The sequence below is a fragment of the Vombatus ursinus genome, unplaced genomic scaffold (assembly GCF_900497805.2).
Source record: "Vombatus ursinus unplaced genomic scaffold, bare-nosed wombat genome assembly UNPS02014809.1, whole genome shotgun sequence".
In the NCBI taxonomy this organism is placed as follows: domain Eukaryota; kingdom Metazoa; phylum Chordata; class Mammalia; order Diprotodontia; family Vombatidae; genus Vombatus; species Vombatus ursinus.
The window spans coordinates 1,970,203-1,996,276 of NW_020954587.1; the positions used below are offsets into that span (position 1 = coordinate 1,970,203).

Sequence of the window (26,074 nt, forward strand, 5' to 3'; positions counted from 1 at the left end):
TCTCTCTCTCTCTCTCTCTCTCTCTCTCTCTCTCTCTCTCTCTCTCTTTCTCTGTCACTCTCTTTCTGTCTCTCTCTCTGTCTCTCTCTCTCTGTCTCTCTCTCCCTCTATCTTTCTCTCATTGGTACCATGTGGTAAAACAAGGGGAAAGGGGTAACAAGAAAGAGGAGGAGGGTGGGGAGAGCCACCTGCCACTTAGGCCCTATTGTCCTGAGAAATTGGCTTTGGGTTTTGGTATGTTTGGTTTCTCTTCCTCAGGTCTAGATGCAGTGAAGGGAGTCCTAGACTTGGGAGCTTTATTCATGAGAACCCCGGAGCCAGGATTCCAGGCTAGTTGTTAACTCAGGCTGTACAACCTGTAACCCACAGGCCACTTCTAGCCCAAGGGCCCACTAAAGAAATCAGGGGCCCCACGAAAAATATGGAGGATGTTGTCCTCTACATTTTTTGCGAGCTGCCCGAAATCCTTTGGCAGGCCAGAGGTTGTGCAGGCCTGACGCTGCTGCTTGCCCAGCATGGAAACCCTGACAAACTGAGATGTGCTGGAGCCAGCTCTAACTGGCTTGTTGGCACTGACTGTTAATTTTTCATTGTTAACCATTTAAACTTCAGAAACTGACCATTACTACAATTCAAGGCTTGATTTTTTGCTGATCATCTATACTTAAGAAAGTGTTAGTGATCCAGGATAAATTTAAAAATATGTGTGTACATTTATTTTTTTTTCTTTTTCTGGAGATCCCTGTTGTTAAACATGTGGCAAAATATCCCTATGTGGGTGAAATGAGAAGGGGCTAAATGTTTGTATATTTGTTTTTATTGCATTTTTGAAGTAAATAATCCTTTATAAAAGCTAACCTCACTATTACATGGTTAAATGGAACAGGGGTGGGGTGGGGGCGGTGAGGGTGCTCAGACCCTTAAAAGTGAGGAAACACAATCAGTAGGACTTTGAGCCGATGTTGGAGACTAGAAACTCCTCTTATTCCCTAAGGGCATTGGCTCTGAGGTAGTGGGGGCAAAAGAATTACCACTACAAAAAAATACAGATCACTAGATAGAATTATATTAAGTGAACAAATACCCAAAAATCTAGCCTAGAAGGACAGAATAATTGCCCAAAAACTATAAGCAAAGACTCAAAGAAAAAAATAGATTTTCCACAAGGGCTAAATTAACACATAGAAGAAATAAAAGATAAAAAATCAAATAAAAGCTCTGAAGGGAAAGAACTAGAAGACTAAATAGTTTACAAGAAAAGTGGTTGACTTTATGCAAGCAATGGATTTCCTTATAATTATAATGGGTCAAACACAGATCAGTGATTCCATAAAACAGTAAGAAACATCAGAACAAAGTCAAAAGATTGAAAAAAAAAAGAAAAAAAGGAAAAAGTTAGATATCTGCTATCAAAAAAAACTGACTTGGAAAGCAGATCAAGGATAGAATATTTAAATATTATTGAATTCTCTGAAAACCACAATCAAATAAAAATAGACACTATATTTCAAGAAATCATAAATAATAATTGCCCAGATCTATCAGAAAGATTAGGCAAAGATAGAAAGAATTCACCTATCTTATGAAGATGGAGGAAAAGGTAAGAGAAGCATGTATAAGATGATTTTCACTCATCTAAACTGGATAAAAGAGGGTTAAATACACAAATATATACTGGCAAACACAAAAGTGGCTGGTGTAAAAATTTATCAAACTCAACAAATAAATATCAGAGGATAAAAAGATGAGGGAATTAAGAGAGGAGGATAAAAGAAAGGAAATAGTTGCAAGCAAAGACAAATGAAAAAACAAACTTCTTGATCCTAAAGGGAGTGGGGGCAGATTAAAGGGAAAGAAAAGAACTAGAATTGAAACACGTGTCCATTAGTTGTGGAATGGATGAAAAAAAAAAACTGGAATAGAAATGCAAAAATGTAAAGGAATATTATTATATCATAAGAAATGACAAAAGAGATGACTGCAGAAAATCTTGTATATTATAAACAGAGATTGAAGTGACTATAACCAAGAGAATTTATATAAAGATAACTATCATAAAACTCAGCAGCAACAACAAGAACTCTGTCAAAACAATGATAAACCATATAATCAAAGGACCAGTGATGAATCAAGTTACCCAACTCCTGATAGAGAATTAATAGAGTCAAGTTGCAAAAGGAAACACATTTTTGTCCATGGATTTGTTTTGCTTAAATATATTACAAAAGGTTTTTTTTTTCCCTCTTTTTTTAATTGTGGAGGAAGGGATTGAGTGAGAAAATGGAATAGTGATATAATAGTGCAAGAAAAAGTCATTTAAAATTTTTAAGTGCAAGAACAGAAGGAAATTTAAAAGGAAGTACAGGCACAGGTGTCCCAGTGGATAAAATGACAGTCCTTAAGTCAGAAAAACTCATCTTTCTGAATTAAAATCTAATCTCAGACACTTACTAGCCGTGTGACTCTGGGCAAATCACTTAACCTTGATTTCCTCACTGTCCTCATCTGTAAATGGGCTGGAGAAGGAAATGGCAAACCACTCCATTATCTTTGCCAAGAAAACTCCAAATGGAGTCACAAAGGGTTGGATATGACTGAAACAAGTGAACAACAACAACAGACAAACTGAATAGTTTTGAAAGTACCAAGACAAATTTATTATTTGATTTTTAAGAAATCAAGCAATTTGAAATGGAGATTCATGGTTTTATACAGAATTTTCTTACTGTGTTTTTCCATAAATATGGAAATAATCATTTTGAGCATTTAAGTTCAAAATTTTAAAATTAAATTAAAAAAATACTTCCTACATTGGTATAAAGCTCTGATGTCTCCACCCCCCACCTAATTTCAGCTCTGAAGAACAGTATGTAAATAGATGCATGGGCCCCTATTAGAAGTAAATACAACAGGTAGGAAACAGCATGACAAAACATTCTCTCAGTAAATGAGTATTCAGTGAACAACTGAAAAAAGGCTAGTAGAAATAAAAATAACTAGCTTTTATGTAGTGCCTTAGGGTTTGTAAAGCACTTTTCATATATCTCATTTGATACTTAAAAGAGTCCAGTCAATTAGGTGCGATTATTATTTTCATTTTTTTTTCTTTGTTGTCCTTCAAATCATGCTTAAATGCTTTTGGGATGACTTTGCTTAGTTTAATCTCCAAATTTTCTTTAAACTGGTTTAACCTTACACTACTCCTCTCTCCTATATGAGACAAAACTGCTTATAATCATCTGCCATCATTTCTCCTAATAATAAAATTATTATAGTTGATGTTGATGTCATTTTTGTTGTCCACATTTGTGTCAGTTGTTTAAATAGTTTAAGGATTGAGTTGTTTCAATTGTTGTATGTCCTAGTTTTGTCTCATTATCCTTCTTTCTTGTTTAGTAAAAAATAATTCAGATCTTTACTCTGGCAAAACTCATCAGAAAACACAGAAAAGTTCAAAACATATTTCTACCACATATTTCTACCATCTTTAACGGCTGTCATGTGGAAGGAAGATTAGTCTTGTTCCATTTAGCCTAGAGCAGAACTAACAGGTAAATTTTAACATTCTCTCTGGAAAAAAATATTATCCTGATGATTGCAGCTGAACAATAGACTTCCTTGAGACAAAGGTTCCCCTGGCCCCATTGGAAGTCTCTAAGAGAATTCCACTCCTTGCTATATTGTCGGATATATCATGCAGAGGCTTTCTTTCAGGTAAGGCTTCGACCAGCAAATTGATAAGGTCTCTTCTAATTCGAAAATTATGTGATTCTGTTATCCCTTATCATCTTTTTTCCCCTCTCTATCAAAGGTAATAATTAGTATGGATATTGAAAAGACAAAAAGTCACTGGAATTGATTTTTTGTGAGATGCCATTTATTCTGACATTCCAGGGTGCTTGAAAACCTTTGATAACTGCCTTTGAATGTCAACTTCAAACTAGCTATATTCCCATTAAGTCTATAATGTCCTTCTTTGTCAATGGGAACAATTATGTGGGATGGAGTCAAAACCCTTCCTCAAATCAAAATCGCAAAGTTCTACTACTTCTCTTCTTTGTATGCAGCCAATCAAAATATTGTAAAATGAAATGTAATTGACCTGGAGCCTTTTATTCTTTAGAAAGTTATGTTGATTATTTCTTCTCATGTACATATTTATAGTTTCAGAGCCATTTCTAAGTAAAGTTGTGAAAGAGGAGAGACTGTCATTGCACATCATCTTCCTTTTCACTGTTCATATTTTTAACAATATTTTCCTCAATTACATGTTAAAACAATTTTTAACAATTGTTTTTTAAAGATTTGTCTATTCCTCCCTGAAATAGTAAGCAATCAGAATAGGTCATACGTGTGCAATCAATATTATTCATTCTATATAAAAAGCCTTGAACAAAAAAGAAAGTGAAAATATTATGCTTTGGTCTGCATTTAGAAAACATCAGTTTTTTCTTTTGTAATATTTATTTATTTTTAGTTTTCAACATTCATTTTTACAAGATTTTGAGTTTAAAATTTTCTCCCCCTTCTTCCCCTTCCCCCTCCCCAAGATGGCATGCAATCTGATAAAGGCAATATATGTACAATCATATTAAACACATTTCCACATTAGTCACGGTGTAAAGAAGAATTAGAACCAAAGGGAAAAACTGCAAGGAAGAAAAAAAAAGAGAGAGTGAGAGAAAATACTGTGCTTCGATCTGCAATCAGACTCCATAATTCTTTCTCTGGATGAGGATAGCATTTTCCATCCTAAGTCTTTTAGAATTGTCTTGGATCATTGTATTGCTGAGAACAGTTACGTCATTCACAATTCTTCATTGTACAATATCGTAGTTACCATGTACAATATTCTCCTGTTTCTACTCACTTCACTCTGCATCAGTTCATATTAAGTCCTTACAGGTTTTTTTTTTCTGAAATCATCCTGCTTTTCATTTATTACAGCACAATAATATTCCATTATAATCACATACCACAGTTTCTTTAGCCATTCCTCAATTGAGGGGCATCACTCTGATTTCCAATTCTTAGCTACCACAAAAAAAAAAAACTGCTATAAATATTTTGGTACAAATAGGTCATTTTCTCTCTCTTTGGATATCTTCAGGATATAGACCCAGCAGTGGTACTGTTGAATCAAAAGGTATGTACAGTTTTATAGTCCTTTGGGCATAGTCCCAAATTATTCTCCAGAATGGTTGGATAAGTTTGCAACTTTACCAACAATGCATTAGTGTCCCAATCTTCTCACATTCCCTCCAACATTTATCAATTTCTTTTTTTTTTGTAGTATCAGCCAATCTGATAGATGTGAGTTGGTACCTCAGAGTTGTTTTAATTTGCATTTCTCTAATCGGTAGTAGTTCAGAGCATTTTTCATATGACTATAGATAGCTTTCATTTCTTTGTCTGAAAACTGTCTGTTCAGATCATTTGACCATATATCAACTGGAGAATTACTTACATTCTTCTAAATTTGACTCAGTTCTCTATATATTTGAGAAATTACATGTTTATCAGAAATACTTAATGCAAAAAAAATTTTCCCAGTTTTCTGCTTTCTTTCTAATTTTGCTTGCATTAGTTTTGTTTGTGGAAAACTTTTTTAATTTTATATAATCAAAATTACCTATTTTACATTTTGCAATTGTCTCTATGTCTGGTTAGATTCTAAATTCCTCCCTTATCCATAGATTTGACAGGTAAACTATTCCATGCTCTCTTAATTTGCCTATGGTATCACTCTTCATATATAAATCATATACCCATTTTGATTTTATACTGGTATATGGTTGGAGATTTTGGTCTATACCTAGTTTCTTCCAAACTGTTTTCCAGGTCATTTTCAATGCTTTGAACATTCTCTTCTCGATACTATTGCCTCATAGCCTATCCTGTCATTTAAGTTAAATAGACTTTTTTTTAAATTACTGATTTTTTTTTGTCTCAATGCAATTAAACAAAATATCCAATTCACAAACCACAGCTCAAAATGTTTATCATATTGTGACCTGGTAGTACCCTATTTCTCTGCCATGAGGATCATATGATTGTAGATCTAAAACTTGAAAAAGTCTACAATATCCTCTTGTACGTGCTCCTCATTTACAGATGAAAAAACTGAAACACAGGAAGGAAAATTAACTTCTCCAAGTGAGTTCAAATAATAAGCATCTGAGGCAGTCTAAATTTGGATTCTGACTTAAGAGAAGTGCTTAGTTTCTATTCTTTTATTGTTGTTCTTTTCATTTGCATAATCTTAGTCATTTGCATATTATTTTTCTTGTTATGCTTACTTTGCTTTCTAACAGTGTATAGAAGTACTTCCACAATTTTCAGTATCCATCATGTGGATCATTTTTTTTTCAGAAAAGTAACATTCCATTACTTTAATGTACTATAATTAGTCTAGCTATTCTCTCCTTACATATAGGTAGCCATTCTCTCCTTACATATAGGTAGCTATAAGTATGTAACATGTATTTAATAAGAAACATATTTAATCTATTTTTCATATAATTTTATGATATGATTTTTGGTATTTGGATCACATATACATTTATTTTCAAATTATTGTGGAATGTAATATGAGATATTGGTCTTAACCTAATTTCTTCCAGATAGTCTTCTAGTTTTCCTAAAAATTATTATCAAATAGATCATTTATTCCTAGGTAATACATTTTTTTCAGGTTTATGGAGTTCTATTATTTCTAAATCTTATTTGTCTAATCTGTCTCACTAATCTACTTTTCTATTTTTTAAATAGTACCAAATAATTTTGATGATTGCTACTTTACAATATAGCTTGAGATCAGGAAATACAGATGTCCCTTCATTCCCACTTTTATAATTATTTTACTTGACAGTCTAGATCTTTGGTTATTCCATAGTGATTTTTGTTTTTCATTGGTATAGCACTAAATCTATAAAGGAACTTTGGTACCACTGCAATTTTTGTTATATTGCCACAGCCCAGGGAAAAGCACTGAATTTTCTCCTGCTATTAAGTTCCTTATTTCTTTAAGAAGAACTTTGAAATTATATACATATATATATATACATATATATGTATATATATAATATATGAATTGACTATGGTTTTTCATAAATTGGCTCTCAGATACTATTTGTATGTTTTAATTATATTAAATGTTTTTCATTTCCTCCAGGATTTTGTTATTACTATATAAAAATGTTGTTGATTTTGTGAGTTTATTCAGTAAAAAACAAATTTACTAAAGCTATTCATTTTCTCATTTTGTTGGATATCCTAAATAAGCCATCATGTCATCGGCAGATAAAAATAATTTTGTCTCCTCTTTGCCTATCTTATGTCTTTAACTTCATTCTTTTGTCTTACTGCTATTGCTAGCAATCATAAAACTATTTTCAAAAATAGTTGGAAAAGATAACAACCTTAGAGAAGAATGATGGATTCAAGAAGTTTTATTTTTGGACATGTTCAATGTGAGAATTTGTTTTGTTTTGCTATGCATTTTTGTTTGTTTTCCAGTGGAAGAATAGTGGTAACAGGATAAGTAAATAAATGTTTGTTAATTGAAAAAATGGAGAGAAGCATCTTTACTTTATTCCAGTATTTCTTGGGAAACCTTATAGTGTTTCTCCACTGAATATATTGTTAACTTTTTGTTTTAGATGCTTTTTATCATAGTAAAAACACTATTTCTATTTCTATACTTTTAAAGATTTTTTTCACCTAAATGAGTTCAATATTTTGTCAAGAGTTCTTTCTGCATCTATTACGATAATTGTGAATGAAGTCAGAAAGGAATAGCAAGTTGTGCATATATCTGCAGTTTCGTATACAATCCTCTTTTTTATTGTACTATTATGAAAATGCTTGTTTTCTAATAAATTCCATAAATTAAAAATAGAATAAAATAAGATAATTGTGAAGCTCAGAAATTTTGAATGTGATTATGTTAATTATTTTCTTAATGTTGAACAATACTTGTAGGCCTGATAGAAATCCAATTTAATAATAATGAATGATTTTCTACATACATTATTTTAGTCTTTTTGCCAGGATTTCATTTAAAAAATTTGGACTGGTATGCAGTAATGGCTTAAGTCTTGAGTTCCCTTTCTTTGTTTTATCCTTGGTTTAGTCATTAGTACTTTTTGTATCTAAATAGGAACTTAGTATAGCTTTCTCAACTTTTTTTTTCAAAATTTGCCTTGTATAAATATTCATTGTTCTTTTAAAATGTGATAGAATTCCTTTGAAAATCCAAGAAAACCAATCTATATTCTTATTTATTCCCTCTTCTCTTTGCATCCTTCATGGAGTTAAAGCTTCTAAAGTATCAGGCTTGAGTTCCCTTTTTAAATCAATTTTTATGTTATTTCCTTTTATAGATCTTTGCCCTGTTGACCTATTTTTCCTGTCGTGCCTCACTCTTAGAAAATATCACTCTTAGAAATACTGAAAGAAGTTGTTAATGTTGAAAGAAACAGTGCCTCATGGAAAAAGTTCCTGTTCCCAAAATTATATAGTCTAATTTTACCCCCTTCTCTTCAATGATCATTCTCCTTGCCACTGACCGTACCATTTTATCCTTGGAGCCATGTTTTCACACACTTCTAAATGCCATTTACCCTGGCTCCAATTTACCTCCTCATGAAGCAAAATGTTTTCCATGGAGCCACAGACTCTTACAGAAAGTGGTCCTACAATGAACAAAATTTCTCCAAATTTACTATCTCCCATCACAGATATGTTCTTCTCCTCCCTTAGGGATGTTAAACTAACTTTGAAAGAAACTAGGTATGCTTAAAAAAAGCAGACAAGAAGAGTATATCCAGGCAGTATAGGGGAGACCTGGCAATGTTTTAAGGCCAGAAAAATGAAGAGGAGGACTTGAGCCTGAAGGAAGGGAAATACTGAAAATTTTAGAGAGAGACAATTTTGTGGGCAATCTTTCAGAAGAGATGAGAAGAGACGAGGTCAAGGGTACGAGTAGAAAGGCTAGCCTTGGTGAAGACACAGAGTAGGCATAAACTAGTCATTCAATGAATGGGGGGAAATGGTTAGATTTATAAATAAGAGCATAATATATTTTACAAAATTATTATTACAAATTAAATGTAACTATTCTTTATAAAAGAGAATCTGGTTTTGAAATATTTTAGAAATTAATTTTTGGAAATAATTTCATCAAAAAATCATAATGGAATATACCTATTTTAGGTGATTTTATATGTGATAAATTACTACTTTTAAGCCAAAAGTGTTATGGTTATTGGGTCATGCATTACATACAGTAAAGCTTAACGTTAAAAATCAATTGAGATATATAAGCGTAGTCCTTGAAATGTTCCCAAAGTGATATTTTAAGAAAACACTGAAAAATGAATTATTTGATTTTTGAATTTGTTCCTTTACAACACAGTAACAGTAATGTAGCAAGCTGAGAAGCATAAGAAATGAAATTTTGCTGATGCAAATACGTCGATAAAGTTCAAATAAAAATGTAAAATATAATGGCACTCATTTTCCTCAGTGCCTGGAATTTCATATGACAAACAGCAATTTACATTCTATACAGTACCAGAAATCAGGTTTTGGGCTGTTCGTCATTCTAAAGATAGCAACTCAGATAAAATATCTTGCTAGAAAGTTTTATCATTTGTGGCAGTGGCATAACATTGACTATAAAGCCTATTTCTTTCTTGTTTTAATATAGGAACAATATAGCGGAGCGTAAGAACAACTTTATTATGTACATATTAAAGCATTTTATTTAGACATTAAAAAGTTCTTGGACGCCAGGCCTTTACCAAAGCTGAATGAAAGCATATCTGCAATTGCTTAGATGAAGTTTTCTTACTGTCAGTGTCATAACATATGTCTTTCCAGTATACTAACCTTCAAATCACAAAATTTTCAAAGTATACTTTATTTATAATTCATAGTTGTGCTTCACTGAATGAACAATGATTTTCAACAAGTAAGAATGTATTTAAAGCTGACTTACTGAACCAAAAAAGTAAAGCATTTGTTAAATCTTCTCAAAATATGTCTCAGGGACCACAAGGATTACTACCATCTTTCAAAATTGTCTAGGGCCTTCTCCCCCTCCAAGCCTACCCACATGCCAATGGGGATTCAGGAGACCTATAAGAACAATCTTTAGGGATTCATGTGAAGTACTTGGCTCAAATTTGGGTCTTTTCTGTATGTAGGTGTGTGGGTGTGTGGGTGTTTTAAGAATCTCCTAAAGGACTATAACATGATTCAACTTGAATTGAGTATTGAAGTAGTCTAAATTTAGTCTCAAGAATAATAAGAAACTGTGCCAAATGGAGTAAAATATCAAGAAATAAAAGAATGAAAAGAAATCAGAGGGTGGAAATGCCATGGGGGAAAATATACAAAATAAGATCCAGCAAGGATCTCCAAATCTAAGTCCATTCTGGGGGGAATTAGTCCTGGATTCAAGTCCTGAAGAGTCCTGGATTGCCTGATAGCTTCCACACTATCTGGGTTGGTACACCAAGGGGAAAGGGCCATCAAGTTATTATCAGACAAGTTTCCTGGCTGCTCTGGTCCATGCTAATAAATGAGAACTATATGTGGCTGCTAGTTCCCTTCCACTCTCTGGAGGGTCTCTGTGCTGAGGGATCAGAAAATCAGTAACTCTGGTAATTTCAGAGCTAAGAGAAGATCAGAAGAAATAGAAAGAGGAAGGACCTCGGCCAGGTGAAGAGATTGAGGAAATGGGAACACACAGTAAAACCCATAATATGATGAAGAAACATTCTGGTTTAAGACAGGGATTCTCAAACTGGGATTTATACGTAGTCAGCAGGTACAAGAAGCCTATCAAGGGGTAAGGGTAAAGTTTGCTATACAACTATCACACTACTGAAATACTCCAAAAGTAGCAGTAAAAATGAAACAAAAAAATGTTGATTGGATAAAGAAGAGCGAGGGGCTAGGGACAGGTAAGGTAATATTACAGTGCAAATGAAGAATCTGAAAGGGATAGTTGAAAGAATAATTCCTACTGACCAAAACAAAATAAGCTGGATTTGGATAGGAAACCCTTAAGCCTTAAGCCAGGAAAAAAAAATCAGCAACTACAATCCAGTGAAAATGAGTTAGTTGTTTCCCACAAGAACCAAAAAATCTCCAAATTGATTTCTATTTAAAGAAAAAAAAAGATATGTCTTTGGTGAAGCTTATCCTGTAATTACTAAATGTACTCACAAGGCTTTAATTCTAATTATAACAACTATCTCTGTTAATTAGGATTCTGAGCTCTACTCCCAATCAGATCCAAAGAAAGAAACAAACTGAAGGGCTGAACATCATATGTGATTATTTCTTTCAAAAACTATGTCAAGAATAAAACTGTTGTTTTACCAGAAACAGATTCCAAGTTCTCATTAATTTATTTAAACATTTAACAACTTCAAGATACTAAAAATGTTTTTTATTAAACAAAATTTTCTTTATGAGAAATAAATCATTTTGTCAGTAAAAGGAGCCTTTGGTCAGATGCTCCCTCTATAGTCTATACCAATGCAAGTTGATGCCTTCTCTGCCACTTAAACTATAAAAATAGGAAAGGCACAGAGATGGTATGAGGCTTGTCCAATATAACACAGTCAAGGTATCAGAACCTGGACATGAACCAAGGTTTTTCTAGTTCAGAAACTGACTAGCTATCTATTAGATCACAATGCCACATGAAAAATCAACCTCTTTATTTTACTTTCTGTGTGCATATGTAAGAAAGGGGTTCCATTTATTATCCCAGCCCACTTAAAAGAAAATTTTAAATAAAAATGTTGCTGTTCAGACGTGTCCAACTCTCCATGACCCCATTTTGGGATTTTCTTGGCAAAGATACTGGAGTAGTTTGCCATTTTCTTCTCCAGCTTATTTTTACAGATGAGGAACTGAGGAAATTGGGGTGAAGTGATTTGCCAAGGGTCACAAAGCTAGTAAGTGTCTGAGGCCAGATTTATCCAGGAAGATGAGTCTTTCTGATTCCAATCACATGGCTCTATCCAATGTATGATGAATTACTTCTTGATTAAATCTATCATAAATGAGTATGAACAGGGATTGTATATTCCTATGAATCAATCCCAGTCACTGCTAAAAGACTTGGTCATGTCTTGAGGAATTTGTCAAAAAAAAAAAAAAGTGGAGCTATCTCAGAACTGAGTAGAGATTCCAAAGGTATGGAAGTGGAGAGTAAGCAGTGGGCGATATAAAGGTAAGGTAGAAAGAATTCACAGCCCCAAAGCAACTAGCAAAATGAGAAAGAGAAGGTAGGATTGGTTGTGGCAGAAAAAAAGGAGATGTTGAAGAAGGCCATATGCCCTCCAGAGCAAAAGACATTGACTAATGCCTCCAGATGTACCCAATCAGGAACTGAGGGAAACTCCAAGAAAAGGGTCTGCTCTTTCCTCAACTCTCCCTCCAAGTGCCTTTCTATTTACATATACTACAATATTGTCTCCTGCTTCCTCACCCAAATGCTTACAGCAACTTGAATCTTGCTTCAATTGTGATTATATTCTAACTCCACCTAAAATAAACCAAAAGCCACAGAAGTGAGAACCACTGACTTTCAGAGTATTAAACTGCCCCTGACTTAAAATACATTAATAATTGTAGCAAGGTATTGCATATATTTTCTGCTAAATTCTACAATTTATTTCTTTTTCTATTGAATGGGGCAGAATGTTTATTATTCAGTTGTTTTTCATTAGTGTCTAATTCTTTATGACCCCATTTGGGGTTTTCTTGTCAAAAACACTAATGCTTTTTGCCATTTTCTTCTCTGGCTCATTTTACAGAAAGGAAAGTGAGGCAAACAAGGTTAGGTGATTTGCCTAAGGCCACACAGCTAATAAGTGTCTGACACCAGATCTGCAGTCATGAAGATGAGTTTCTCCGACTGCAGACCTGGTATTCTATCCATTTGAGCCACCTATTGGCCCATAGGGCGAAACAAGAAAGATCTATAAAAAGCCATAAAGAGCAAGCTCTTATTTATAAAAGAACAGGCCTCAAATCAGCCATGATATGTCAGATTCTCCCCAAAGCCCTTCTTAGCTTTTTAAGCCCCTTTAACTAATTATAATGCTTAAAAATGGCTAAAGCAAAGATCTAGAAGCAGAGGTAACAGATTACATATTACTTCCCTACCAAACACCACTCTGGAAACCCTAAGCAATAAAGGAACATTCCTAATATATGTCAGAGCTGCAGCTTCCCTTGTATTAAAAGTTATCACCTTTCCACCATCTTTAAGGGTGCTATATCACTACCCCAAAATGAACATTAACTCATAAGCTACTTCAGCACCCCCTCACATCTAGAGCCCTGCTGAGGACTTAATCAACTCTAAAAAAAAATGGTTTAATAAATGATTTCGATCTTGTGTTTGTTTTCTTTTTTCCCCTTTCCTAGTACATATACCATATAATTACCATATAATCATCCATTTGAGAAGGCCTTTGCTACCAAATACAGGCACTGAAATGGATAGGATAAAGTGATCAATTCTCTTCTTTTCAAAACTACAAGTCAAACAAATAATTTTTATTTAAATTGCTGTAGTGAGTAGCCCTAATTCAGTGCATCAAAAATAAATCTTAGAAACAATAAATCAACCGAAGAAAATTATAACAGTGAAACAGTATACCAAGAAATCTATGAAATGTAGCTAAAGCAGCCCTTGGGGGAAATTTGTCTCTCTGAACATTGAGATGAACCACAGAGAAAAAGAAGTGATTGATTAATTTCAAAAACACCTAACAATGAGAAAATTTTCAAATTAATAACCTCACCATAAACATAAAAATGAAATCTGCAAATCATAGAATACTATTTGTAAACATTAATAGCAGGTAACTGAAAAGAAAGACAGTTTTCTAAGATTAATAAAAATAGGTTTACGATTCATTACTTTGATCAGAAAGACAGAGAAAATATTTTTTAAATACAAAGTTAAAAGGTAGAGCTCACAACAAATGAATAACAATTAAAGGAATCTATTAGAATCAATTAAACCTTATTATATGCCATTCTATGAGCTAGATGGTTCAGTGGCTAAATGCTTGTCCTGGAGTCTGGAAGACCTGAGGTCAAATGCAGTTTTACATACTTGCTAGCTGTGTGACCCTGGGCAAGTCACTTAACCTCTGTTTCCCTATATCCACTAGAAAAGGAAATAGCAAACTACTCCTGTATCTTTGCCAAGCAAGTCCCATGGACAGTATTGGTCCATAAGGTAACAAAGAGTTGGACATGACTGAACAACACCATATGCCTCCCCCTAAAAACCCCTATAAATATAAGGGGCAGTATAATATTGAACTTGGAATAACAGGAACTGAATTTGAATTCCTGTCCTACCACTTACTATCGGCATGACCTTAAGCCTGCTGCTTAAACTTTTGGGGCCTCAATTTCCTTATTGGAAAAGTAAGGTACAGAAGTAGGAGGTTCTACTAGATGACTTCCAGTGTCCCTTCTACCTCTAAACCCGTAATTCTGTAAAACTACGAAAAGAAATTCATGACTATTTCTCAATAATTAAATAAATACCCTTACTAACAGAATAAGAAATGGAGAGTCTAAATAAATTAATATCAGAAACAGAAAAGGAATAACTTGTAAATAAATTTCAAAAAAAATAAACTAGGGCCCAGATAAAATTATAAGCAAATTCTATTAACGAAACCTCATACAAAGTATTTGAAAAAATACATTCAAAAAACCTTAAGAAATATATGAGATAAATATAATGCTGATTCTCAAAAGCAAAAGATAAAACAAAAATATATAGGCCAACATCACTAATAAATTTTGACAAAAACATTAAATAAAATATTAGCACACAGGCAATGACAAAATTATAGACCCAAATTATCCATCCCAAAATTATTGAGATTTATACCAAGAATGAAAGGATAGCTTAATGTTACAAACCCTATAAACAAATGTAATAAATCATATTATTAATAAAAAATCACAAAATTAGAACAGCAGTTTTGTTTTTGTCATTGCTGTTTTGTTTTGGTTTTGACTGGATATGTGATCTCATCAAAGTAAAGAGCTCTTGGTAAGGAACTTTCTCTACTTTTTAATTTATTTACAACTTATGGTTTTCTAGAGGTACCTACAGAATCCAGAATCTAATGACTTGCCCAAGGTCATATAGCCAGTATACATCAATGAAATTAGTTGAATTCAAGTCTTCTTGACTCTGAGTATAGCTCTTAATAGACTATATATAATATTTCCTATCAATAGATACCAAGAGAAATTTCCCTATCAACAGAAAAATGTCTGGCAAAATATAACACTTATTTCTTAACAACAGTAAAAATCATAAGTCATAAGTGGACTTCTTATTTACAGACTGTGATAAACAGTTTCTAACTATAACTAGGAACTATCAGTATTTCTAAAGGAGAGACTCTAAAAGCCCTTACAATTGAATTGGTAAAAAGCAAAGTTGCCCACAGTCTCTGATAGTATATGATATAGTAGAAATGCTAACTATTACAATAAAACAAAAGGTGAAAAAATAAGTATAGACCAAAAAAATGAGGCAAAATTATCTATATTCACATATTCTATCAGGGTGGTAGAGAGAGGGAAGCCTTGCATTTTCTCTTTCTTGATGTGATTAATATTAAATTAATTTTGTTTTAATTTCCTTCCCCCAAGGCCTTTGCAAAGACAAGCAAAAGACAAGCCCACGTCTGGTAACTAGTCAGTCAAAAAGTTTTTATTATTTATTAAGGTTTCCTTTGTGCCAGACCTTCTGCTAATCATTGAGAATTCAAAGGCAAAAATTGTCACTGCCCTCAAGGAGCTCCCATTCTAATACACAGACAAAAAAAATGCAAATCATTATGTACAAATAAAACTGATACAGGGTGGATAGGATACAATGCCAGAGGGAAGGCAGTCTTTACTACAGGGAAGGTGGATAAGGAAAAGTTTTTTGCAGAAGGTAGAATATTTATTGGTGGTACAGTGGATAGAGCACTAGGCCTGAAGTTAGGAAGACCTTCAGGTCTTCAAATCCAGCCTCAGACACTTACTAGCTGTGTGACCTTGAACAAGTCACTTAATGTTATTTGCCTCAGTTTCCATTATCTGTAAAATGAGCTGTAGAAGGAAATGGCAGACCACTCCAGTATCTTTGCCAAGAAAACCCTAATTGGGATTACAAAGAGTCAGACACAACTGAAATGACTCAACAACAAAGAATATTAACTGAATGAAACTTGAAGGAAGCCAGGGAAGTCAGGAAGTAGAATTGAGTAGAGAGAGTATTGCAGAACAAAGAAAAAAACAAAAATTGCCCAGAGTCTAGAGATGGAGTGTCTTGTGAAAAGAATACCAAAGAAGCTAGGGATTCTGGATCACTGAGTATATCAAGGAGAATAAAGTGAACACAGGGGCCAGGTTATTGAGGGCTTTATTAGCCAAACAAGGTTTTATATTTATATTTGATCCTAGAAGTGATAGGGAGCCACAGGAATTTACTGAAGATTATTATTAAGATTATTGGGGGGCGGAATGATCATTAAACCTGCACTTTAGAAAAATCACTTTGGTAGCAATGATTTCTGTAAATTTTCATTTCAGTTGACCTTTTTCTATTGTGATTAAAGCATATTTTATACCAGAAGGGGAAAATATATATGTGTATGTGTATATATGTGTGTGTATGTAAACACACATACATACACACATAATATTGTGCATCCCAAAGATGTATATAATATGATACTTCAAATATATTTGAAAAAGTTATTTGGGAAAGTTTTTTTTTCCTATAGGAATGTAAAATCATGCAGGTTCCACAAAAAAAAAAATATTGAAAGCAATGAATGAAAACACTCAAACTAATTTTAACATAATTATATGCTATGAATGAAAATGATGAAGTTACAATTTTGAAACTGGAAAGTATACAGAATTAATGTTAAAATATTCAGAACCTGTGCTAATATTTGAAAAGGGAATTCTTATTTCAAACAATGGGATAGAATTCAGAATTTTAAATGCACATCACAAGAGGAAAAATAACTCTAAATTTGAAAAGATAACAGTTCAGCCTTACAAGTTTAGCCTCTTCAAATGACCCAAGATCAAGTACCCCGTAAATGTTAAGAAATTATAGAAATACCTATTGTTGACATTTTCTTTGTTTCTTATTACTCAATCAATTAATCAAATATGTATTTATTAATGTGATAGGTACTGAGGATACAAATTCTGTGAAGAAACAAGCCCTATTTTCAAAGGGATTCACAGTCTAACAAGAAAGACCACAAGCACCTATACTGGTCTGCAAAGAACAATACATACACACACACATATATACATATACGTATATATATATATATATATATATGTATGTATTTATATAAAGTATAAATATCTAGGCAATGATGAGATACTTTGGGAAGTAGGGCACTAGCAGCTGGGGGATTGTGGGATCCAGGAAACATTTCATGTAGATTATACTTGAGCTGTACCTTGGAGGGATAGAAAGGGATTGTATGAGGCAAAGCAGGGAGTGCAGTCCCAGTATAGGGGACAGTGTGAAACTGAAAACTGATTTTTAATTCTATTTGTTAAGACTTAATCAAGCCAACAAAGATTTAATATTGTTCTCTGTGTGAGTCTAAAGTCCTTACCCCTGCAAGTGTAACCTCAGTTCATTTGGGTCACAGTTCTATTCTTGTGATTTGTACCTGCATCCTTACAATTTCACTCACTGCCCACATTCCATTCATCAATCTCTACTGTTGTAACAACTCCGTTTGCCTGGAAACTAGTCCCATCACCTGAAGACTGATCTAATCTACCAATGATGCAGTGGGAAGGAGCTGAGATGACACTTATCACACAGAGACAGGAGATGGACCTTCATGCGTGAAGAATAAAGAGAGGGCCATTTTTCTCTGGGTCACAGAGTACAGGAAAGGGAGTAATATACAATAAGACTAGAAGAATAAGATGGGGCAAGGTTTGAAGGTCTTTAAAAAACTAGAGTTTATATTTGACCCTAGAGTAAATGGGGAGCTACTATAGTTTAATAAGTGGGGGATGAGGAGTTGACATCCTGATTCATGCTCAATGAATGGCTTCAACAGTCATTTATAAGATGTACAGAATGGGAAAAGACTTGAGTCAGGGAGACAAATGAGAAGGCTATTTCAATAATTTTTACTGCAGGTTATAAGGACCTCGACAAAGGTGGTAGCTATGTGAATACAGAGATGTTGCAGAGGCAAAAATGGCAAGATTTGGCAACTGAGAGGTGAGGGAGAGTAATAGAATGACCCCAAGATGCTTAACCTGAAAAACAAGAATGATGGAGCTTTTGCCCAAATCAGAGAAGTTTGAAAGAGAATGTGGATTTAGGGGAAAATACAATGCCTCCTTTTGAACATGATCAGTTTGAAATGCCTCTATGATTTCCAGTTTGAAATGTTTAACAGGCATCTCGTGATGTGGGCCTGAATCTCAAGGGAGAGATTACAGGTGAATGTGTAGCTATGAGAATCATCAGCCAATAGATGATCATTTAATCCATTGGAGTTGATGAGACCATTAAGACCATTAAGAGAATAAAGAAAGAGAAATTAAAGGTGCCTGGGACAGAGGCTGTGAGAATATCCACAGTTAGCAGCATGATAGAAAATAAACCAGCTCCCCCCCCCAAAAAAAAAGGATTAAGAAGGACTAGTTAGACAAGTAGGATGAGAACCACATAAGAATAATATCAACTAAACCTCAGAGACAAGGGAGAATTCAAGAGGAGATGATCTTCAACAACGTCTAATACAGCACATATATTACGAATAGTGATAGGGCAGCTCAGTGGCACAGTGGATAGAGCCCTGGCCCTGGAGTCAGGAGGACCTGAAGTCAAATCCAGCTTCAGACACATAACACTTACTAGCTGTGTGACTCTGGGCAAGTCACTTAACCCCCATTTGCCTCACCCAAAAATAAATAAATAAAAGAATAGTGAGAACAAAAAAACAAAAAAGAGGAGTTGCGATAATGCTATCATATAAAGCAAAAAGAACTTGCAAAATAAACAGAAATAAACAAGGAAATTATGTTATACTAAAAAAATAAGAAAAAACAAATATTTAAAAAGGAATATGCTATATATATGTATGTATATATATATAGATAGATAGATAGATAGATAGATATGTAAAGTAACATGCTAGTAATATGCTTGGCATCAACATTCACCAAGGAAAAATTAGCTGATATAAAAGAAGGTAGTCAGAGTAACAAAATACGAGTAGAAAACTTGAATGTCTTTTTCTCTATTGAACACATCTAATAGAAAAATAAACCAAATGGAAGCTGGATAATTTAAAGCACCACATGGAACTTTTACAAAAATTGACAATATGTTATGGCATAGAGACCATGCACGTAGTATAAAAAGCAGAGATAAAAGAACATTTCCAATTTCAGTGAAAGCAATTTCTTTTGAATGATAAACTAAGGAGTCAAATTGCAAAGAAAAGTGAGTATAATAACATGAAAGCCTATTTCATTAATTTGAACCTATGTTTTTAAGATGGGTAGTAGAGAAGTTTCAGGTCCTTGATTTAACTAAAACATCAACTTTTTTTTTTCTTTACAACAATGTTGAAGAAGGCTGCCAACTAAAAACAAGTGGGAACTGTGTTTATGTTTAATATAAATCCTTGGTCATTTATAATATATTAAGAGAATTGATTTTAGATTTTAAAGTCTCATATGTAAAAGTAACATAGATTCTGTAAATTTATGAAATTTTTATCTGTATAGAGAAAGCAGCCATTGACATTTGCAGCGTAACTTGAAAACAATGCAGTTGATATGACATAAAATGTATAACTTAATATAAAGAAGAGGATGCTTGTATATATGTAAAGAATTAATGTAGTGATTTGTCTCCTGGCTTTCCTTTTTTATTGTAACATTTTTGTGTTCATTTGGGTTGGATTGCTTTATTACCCTCTTGCTCTTCCTTCACTTTCTCCATTCTCCAGTAAATATTGTTATTATAGATGGGTTTCAAAAGTATTTAAAACAAAATCTCACCTATTTAATCATGAAATTTATAAATTAAGTTTTATCTTGAAAAATATATTGAAGTAAGTATGCAATGGGCTATAAAATTCTGGTATCTTAACAGAAGAATAAATCTATGAAATACATTGTCTCATAAAATAAATCCCAACTCAAGAAAAAAAAGCCTCATTAATATCATGGAATTAATGAGACAGTAGCAAATAGAGCAAGTTTTAAAATTTCACTTGATTAATAGCTTGCCTTGAATTTTAGATAGATAAATTGTTTGTTCTTACATCAAAATGTAAGATTTTAAATACTGAAGTGTAAAAATGTAAATGCCATAGCCTCACCTCTATTTGTGAGTTTTCAATACTATAAATGTTCAAATTCAGCTTAATTTGATTAGAAATTACACAGCATGAAGATATCCAGAATATATGTTCTTTTATTGACTCTTTTTTTCTTCCTGATTGATCTGGAAGTATCCATAATTTGGTAAAGTATATTAGAGAATAAAGGATATCCTAAATTTATGAGGTTATTGAAAGGATTTTAGATTTTGAACCACAGCAGTTTTATTTTAGTACAATTTGGATCTTTTGGATTCTTAATTTCCCTATGATAGTTGTGAATAATTATACTACTTGCTTTATCTCTTGGAATTTTGTTAATTCCTGTACTCAAATTATGGTGATAAAGACTATGAGGGAATAAAAATAATAGACAGAATGTATATAGAGTTTTGCAAATTAATCTTCTTGCTGTTTTTGTATAATGAAAGAAACTTCATCTCTTGTCTCTATGTCTTTAATTGGCTTTCTTTCATGCCTAGAAGGTACATCTTCCATGTTTCCACCTCTTGGAATTCTTAGTTTTCTTCCACACACCATTTTTTTATGGTAACCTTCCCCTCATGCCCCTGGCTTCTAGTTCCTTTCCCCAACAAATTCCCCTTTTTTCTGTTTTATATCTGTATACATTGCGTTTCTACTAAGTACTCTGAGGGCAGGGACTTTTTCACTTTTGTCTGTGTATCTACCAGACTTGCATAATATCTGGAATGAAGTAGAAACTTGTTGATTGGCTGATTAAAATAAACAATCCGCAAAAGTATGTGCAAATATTTGTCAATCTTTTTTTTGTATTTTTTCTATTGCTTGGATTTTTGTTATTATTTTTAATTGTATTGTTTCCTTTTTCATGTATTTTCTGTTGATGGAAGTTTAAAACTGAACCTTTTTAAAAATTACCCCAAAATTATAAGAAAATGATAAAAATATTTATAGGAAAACTCAGTGAATAAATGAATGAATTGGAGTAAATGAATGAATACATGTCCAAATGAATAAGTGCCCAAAGGATATAAATAATTAAAGACTGATTGTAAATAATCATTTGAAAATCATTATTAATCAGCTAATTAACCTTTATTAAGTGCCTACTATTTACCAGGTACTATGCTAAGCCTTGGGGATACAAAAAAAGGCAAAAAACAATCCTTGTTTTCAAGAAGCTCACAGTTAAATAGGGGAGACAACAGTTAAGCAACTATGTACAAATATATAGGATATTTGGGAGTGATCTCAGAGGGAAGGTATTGCAATGAAAATGGATTAGAAAAGGTTCTTATAACAGGTGAGATTGTGAATGAGACTTGAAGAAAGCCACGGAACCTAGTACAGATGAAGAGGAAGAGTGTTCTAGGCATGAGGGACAATTAGTGAAAATGTATATAGGGGAGTAAGGTATAAGAAAGCTAAAAATAGAGGAAATGGCCAAGTTATGAAGTGTTTAAAAGGCAGTCAGAGAATTTTATACTGGATATCCCAAAAGTCTTAGTACAGTTTTTTTGCTTTAATACGTTAAAGTATAAGAGTCTTAAGCTTTCATATACAAAGTGTCCCAAAAATATAAGTGGACTTTTGAAATACTCTGTATTTGGTCCTGTGGGCAATAGTGTGCTATTAAGAGTCTACTGAATATAAGGTAGATATTGTCAGACCTGTACTTTTTAAGAGGATCATTTTTACAGCCTAGTGAAGGATGGACTAGAGTGAGGAGATACTTAAGACAGAAAGACCAATGAACAGGATATTGCAAAAGTCCAGATATTAGCTAATAAGGGACTGCACCAGAGTGGCTGCAGTGTTTGAGAAGAGAAGGGAGAGTATATGAGAAATAGTACAAAGGTAGAAAAGATAGGAATTGGCAATTGATTGTATATGGCGAATGAGAGAGTAAGGCATTAAAGATGACACTTATATAGTTAGCCTGCAAATTAAAACAATGTTGAGCTATCATTTAACATTCATCAAAGTGTCAAATATGAGTCAAAGTTCCACAATTCAGTAATGATAGGATTCTGCAGAAACAGGTAGTAGTGGAATTGTGAATAGAGTGATTTTTTGGTGATTAATATGGCAATACAAGAGTTATCAAATCTTTGACCCAATAATCATAGTATCCTGATATAACGAATTCATTGAGAAAGAATTATTTGTTCACAAGTATTAAGCTATGTTCTATATAACTGAAAAAACCCTGCAAATAAGCCTATTAGAAAATTACTAAGTAAAATGCATTATAGCAATAAAATGGAATATTGACAGTATTTTAGATAGATAAAAACAAAGACTATAGAGAAATTTGGGAAATGTGAAGATAAAAAATGAAGAGAATCATATATTTGTTGACTATAGTTACAAAATAAGATATCTATGTGTATATCTATGTATATGCATATATACATATGCATGAATAGATAAAGAATATAAAAGGATACACAGTGAGTGTAGCTGCTCAGTTGCTATGGACCTTTGTAGGTTGTACTTTAGCAAACTAATGTACCAATTAAGCAAATTATATTGTCCGCCATACTCCTTACATTAATTAGTTCCCTATATTTCTAAAGTTAATGCTATATTAAGGGCAATTCATTTAATACATATTCATATTTTAAGCTGTTTATTTTTCTAAATTTTCTTTTTAAATTACATTTCATATTTATAATTATTGAGATTAAACTAAATTCCATAATTACTGCTGCCAAAGTACAGCTTAGCCTCTAGGTTCTATGTAGTCAAACTCTCTCCAAAATTAGTTCTATAAAAAACATAACGCATTATACTAAGAAAAATGGGAATTTAAGTGATTTTACATGAAGTATTTATTGGTATTTAAGAATGAATCTTGCTTATTTTATGCAATTTATTTAGTACATCACTAATATGACAATATTTGACAGTAAAATTAGCCTTTCACATTTCAATTCTCATCCATACTAGACAGGTCACTTTAAAGTTATCAAAAAAGCAATTAAGTCTTCATGTTTTACAGTATGCTGTCGCTAATACACTCTATTTCTGCTCCAAGTCTGAGAAAAAATCAGTAGAAAGACTAAAACATTCATACATCATTTCTACATCAAGCTAATACTGCAATTATCAGATCAGGGTCCATATTTTAATTTCTAAGTGGATAAAGTTTCAATATTTTTCAATTGCCTGCAATTTGTCAGGCCAAAATTTAATTTGAGGATAAAATGAGAGGTAAAGTCTTAAACAGACTATTCAAAAAAGCCTAATGTATAATACTGAAGAATGCATGTGTGTGATTTTACATATTTTTAAACTAGCATTAGTCAGTAAATAAAAATTAAAGTACCTACTGTGTGCCTCCCACTGTGCTAAGTGCTGGGGACACAAAGAGAAAGCAAAAGAGAAACCCTGATCCTGAGGAGCCCACAGTCCAATGGAGGAGACAATATATAAATAAACATGTATAAGAAAGCTAAATACAAGATAAAAAAATCAATAAAGATAAAGCATTAGAATCGAGGAAGATTGGGAAAGGCTTCCTATAGAAGGTAGGATTTGACCTCGAGGAAACCAGGGAAGTCAGGAGCCAGAGATGGGGAGAAAAAGTATTCCAGGCATGGGGACAGTCATTGAAAAATGCCTGTATTCAGGAGATGGAATATCTCCTGAAAGTAACAGCAAGGAGGTCATTCATTATCACTCAATTAAAAAGTATATGGGAGAGTTTGAGGTGCAAAATATCTAGAAAGCTTGGCAGTAGGAGGAGAGGTAAATTATAAATGCCTTTAAATGCTAAACAGAGGATGTTGCATTTGACCTGGAAGTGATAGGGAGTCAAAGGATGTAGAAGAGAGAAGTGACATGATCAGTCCTGGACTTTAAAACATTTACTTTGGTGGCTGAGCAAAGGATAGATTGAATTGGAGAGAGACTTGTGGCAGGCAGACTGGCCAGCACAGTATTACAATAGTGTAGATACGAGAAGAGGAGGGCCTACACCAAGTTGGCAACATATCAGAGACAAGAAGGGGAAATATTCTAGAGCTGTTACAAAGGTGAAATCAATGGGTGTTGGTGACATCCTCGATGGGGGACATCTGAGAAACAGTGAAGAGCGAAAGAAGATGCCCAAATTGTGAGCCTAGAAATCTGGGAGGATGGTGGTACCCTTAATAGTAACAGAGCATTGTGGAAGGTGGAAGATTTGGAAGGAAAAATTTTAAGCTCAGTTTTGCATATGTTGAGTTTAAGATGTTTAGAGGACATCCGGTTTGAAATGTCACTGAAGGTGCAAGACTGGATGGAGTCCATCTGAGAGATTAGGGCTCCATCAGTAGATTTGAGAATCATTAGCGTAGAGATGACATTTGAATCCATTCACCCAGTGAAACAGTACAGAGGAAAAATAAAAGAAGACCCAGGACAGAGTACTGTGAGACACTCACAGCAAGTCGGCATGACCTGGATGAAGATCCAGCAAAGGAGACTGAGGAAGATTAGTCAGGTAAGTAGGAGGAGAACCAGGAGTGAATAGTGTCCTAAAAAGCTAAAGAGAAGAAAGCATCAAGGAGAAGAGAGTTATTGATTGACAGTATTAAAGACTTCAGAGAGGTCAAGAAGAAGGAAAATTGAGAAAAAGACATTAGATTTGGCAATTAAGAGATCATTGATAACTGGGGAGTACCAGGCTGTAGAAAGTCAAAGGCGAGAGTGAGAGGACTATACATGGGGCCCCTATTGTAGAAAGCCTTCTCAAGTAGCTTAGCCACAAAAAGGTAGAAAAGATGGGATATTTCCTTATCAATATGAAGATTTTGGAGGAAAGTTGGTTTTTTTTTCTGTAAATCAATATTTAGTTCAGTTTAAATTACCAGAGGCAATATAACTTTCCTTTGGACTCATTCCAAATGAATGACTGGATTGGTTTCTAGATTGAAAATGTATTTTAAGGAGAATCATGCATGTTGAATTCCAGTATTTTTCCACTAGTAAAGGCATCATAATGAGAATTAAAGAAGGCTTTTTTTGGTGAAAGTCAGCTCTACTACTTTAGAGTTATATTCTACAGACAGCGTCTTTGATACCAGTTTCCTCACCTGTAAAATGAGAAAAATGACATGCTCATAGGGCAAAGGATGATAGGACCCCAGAGTTGAAAGGACCTGAGAACTCATCCTGACCAACTTGATCATTTTAAACATAATCAGACTAGGTTCCAATACCTATCTTGTCTACATCATGAGATTGTTGCTAGCATCAAATAAGAAAATATAAAGACCTACACATAGAAGATATTATTCTGCCTCAACCCCTAATTTCTCCCTGGAGCACTAGTCCACTAGTTCCAATTATATGTTGGATTAATTAATAAAAACTAAACATAAGAAATGCTTATAAATTGCTCAAGTGCAAGATCAACTATTTTTAGAATCGATGAATGTGTGTTCTTGTGTCAAATAATGAACTTGATATAATGGAGTTATTAATCAATTCCTCAATATTAATAGTAATAGCTAGCATTTTAAGCACTTTAAGATTTGTAAGATGCTTTACAAATATTATTTCATTTGATTCTCACAAAAAAATCCAGAAGCAGGTGCTATTAGTATCCCCATTTTTATAGATGAGGAAATTGAGGCAAACACAAG

The 26,074-nt window shown here is 33.4% G+C and overlaps 1 protein-coding gene across 1 annotated transcript in view; it reads right to left on the reverse strand.

Moving 5' to 3' along the window:
* Nucleotides 1-26,074, reverse strand: part of CFAP47 (cilia and flagella associated protein 47) — an 857,531-nt gene that overhangs the window by 373,882 nt on the left and 457,575 nt on the right. The gene's annotated exons all lie outside the window — the stretch shown is intronic.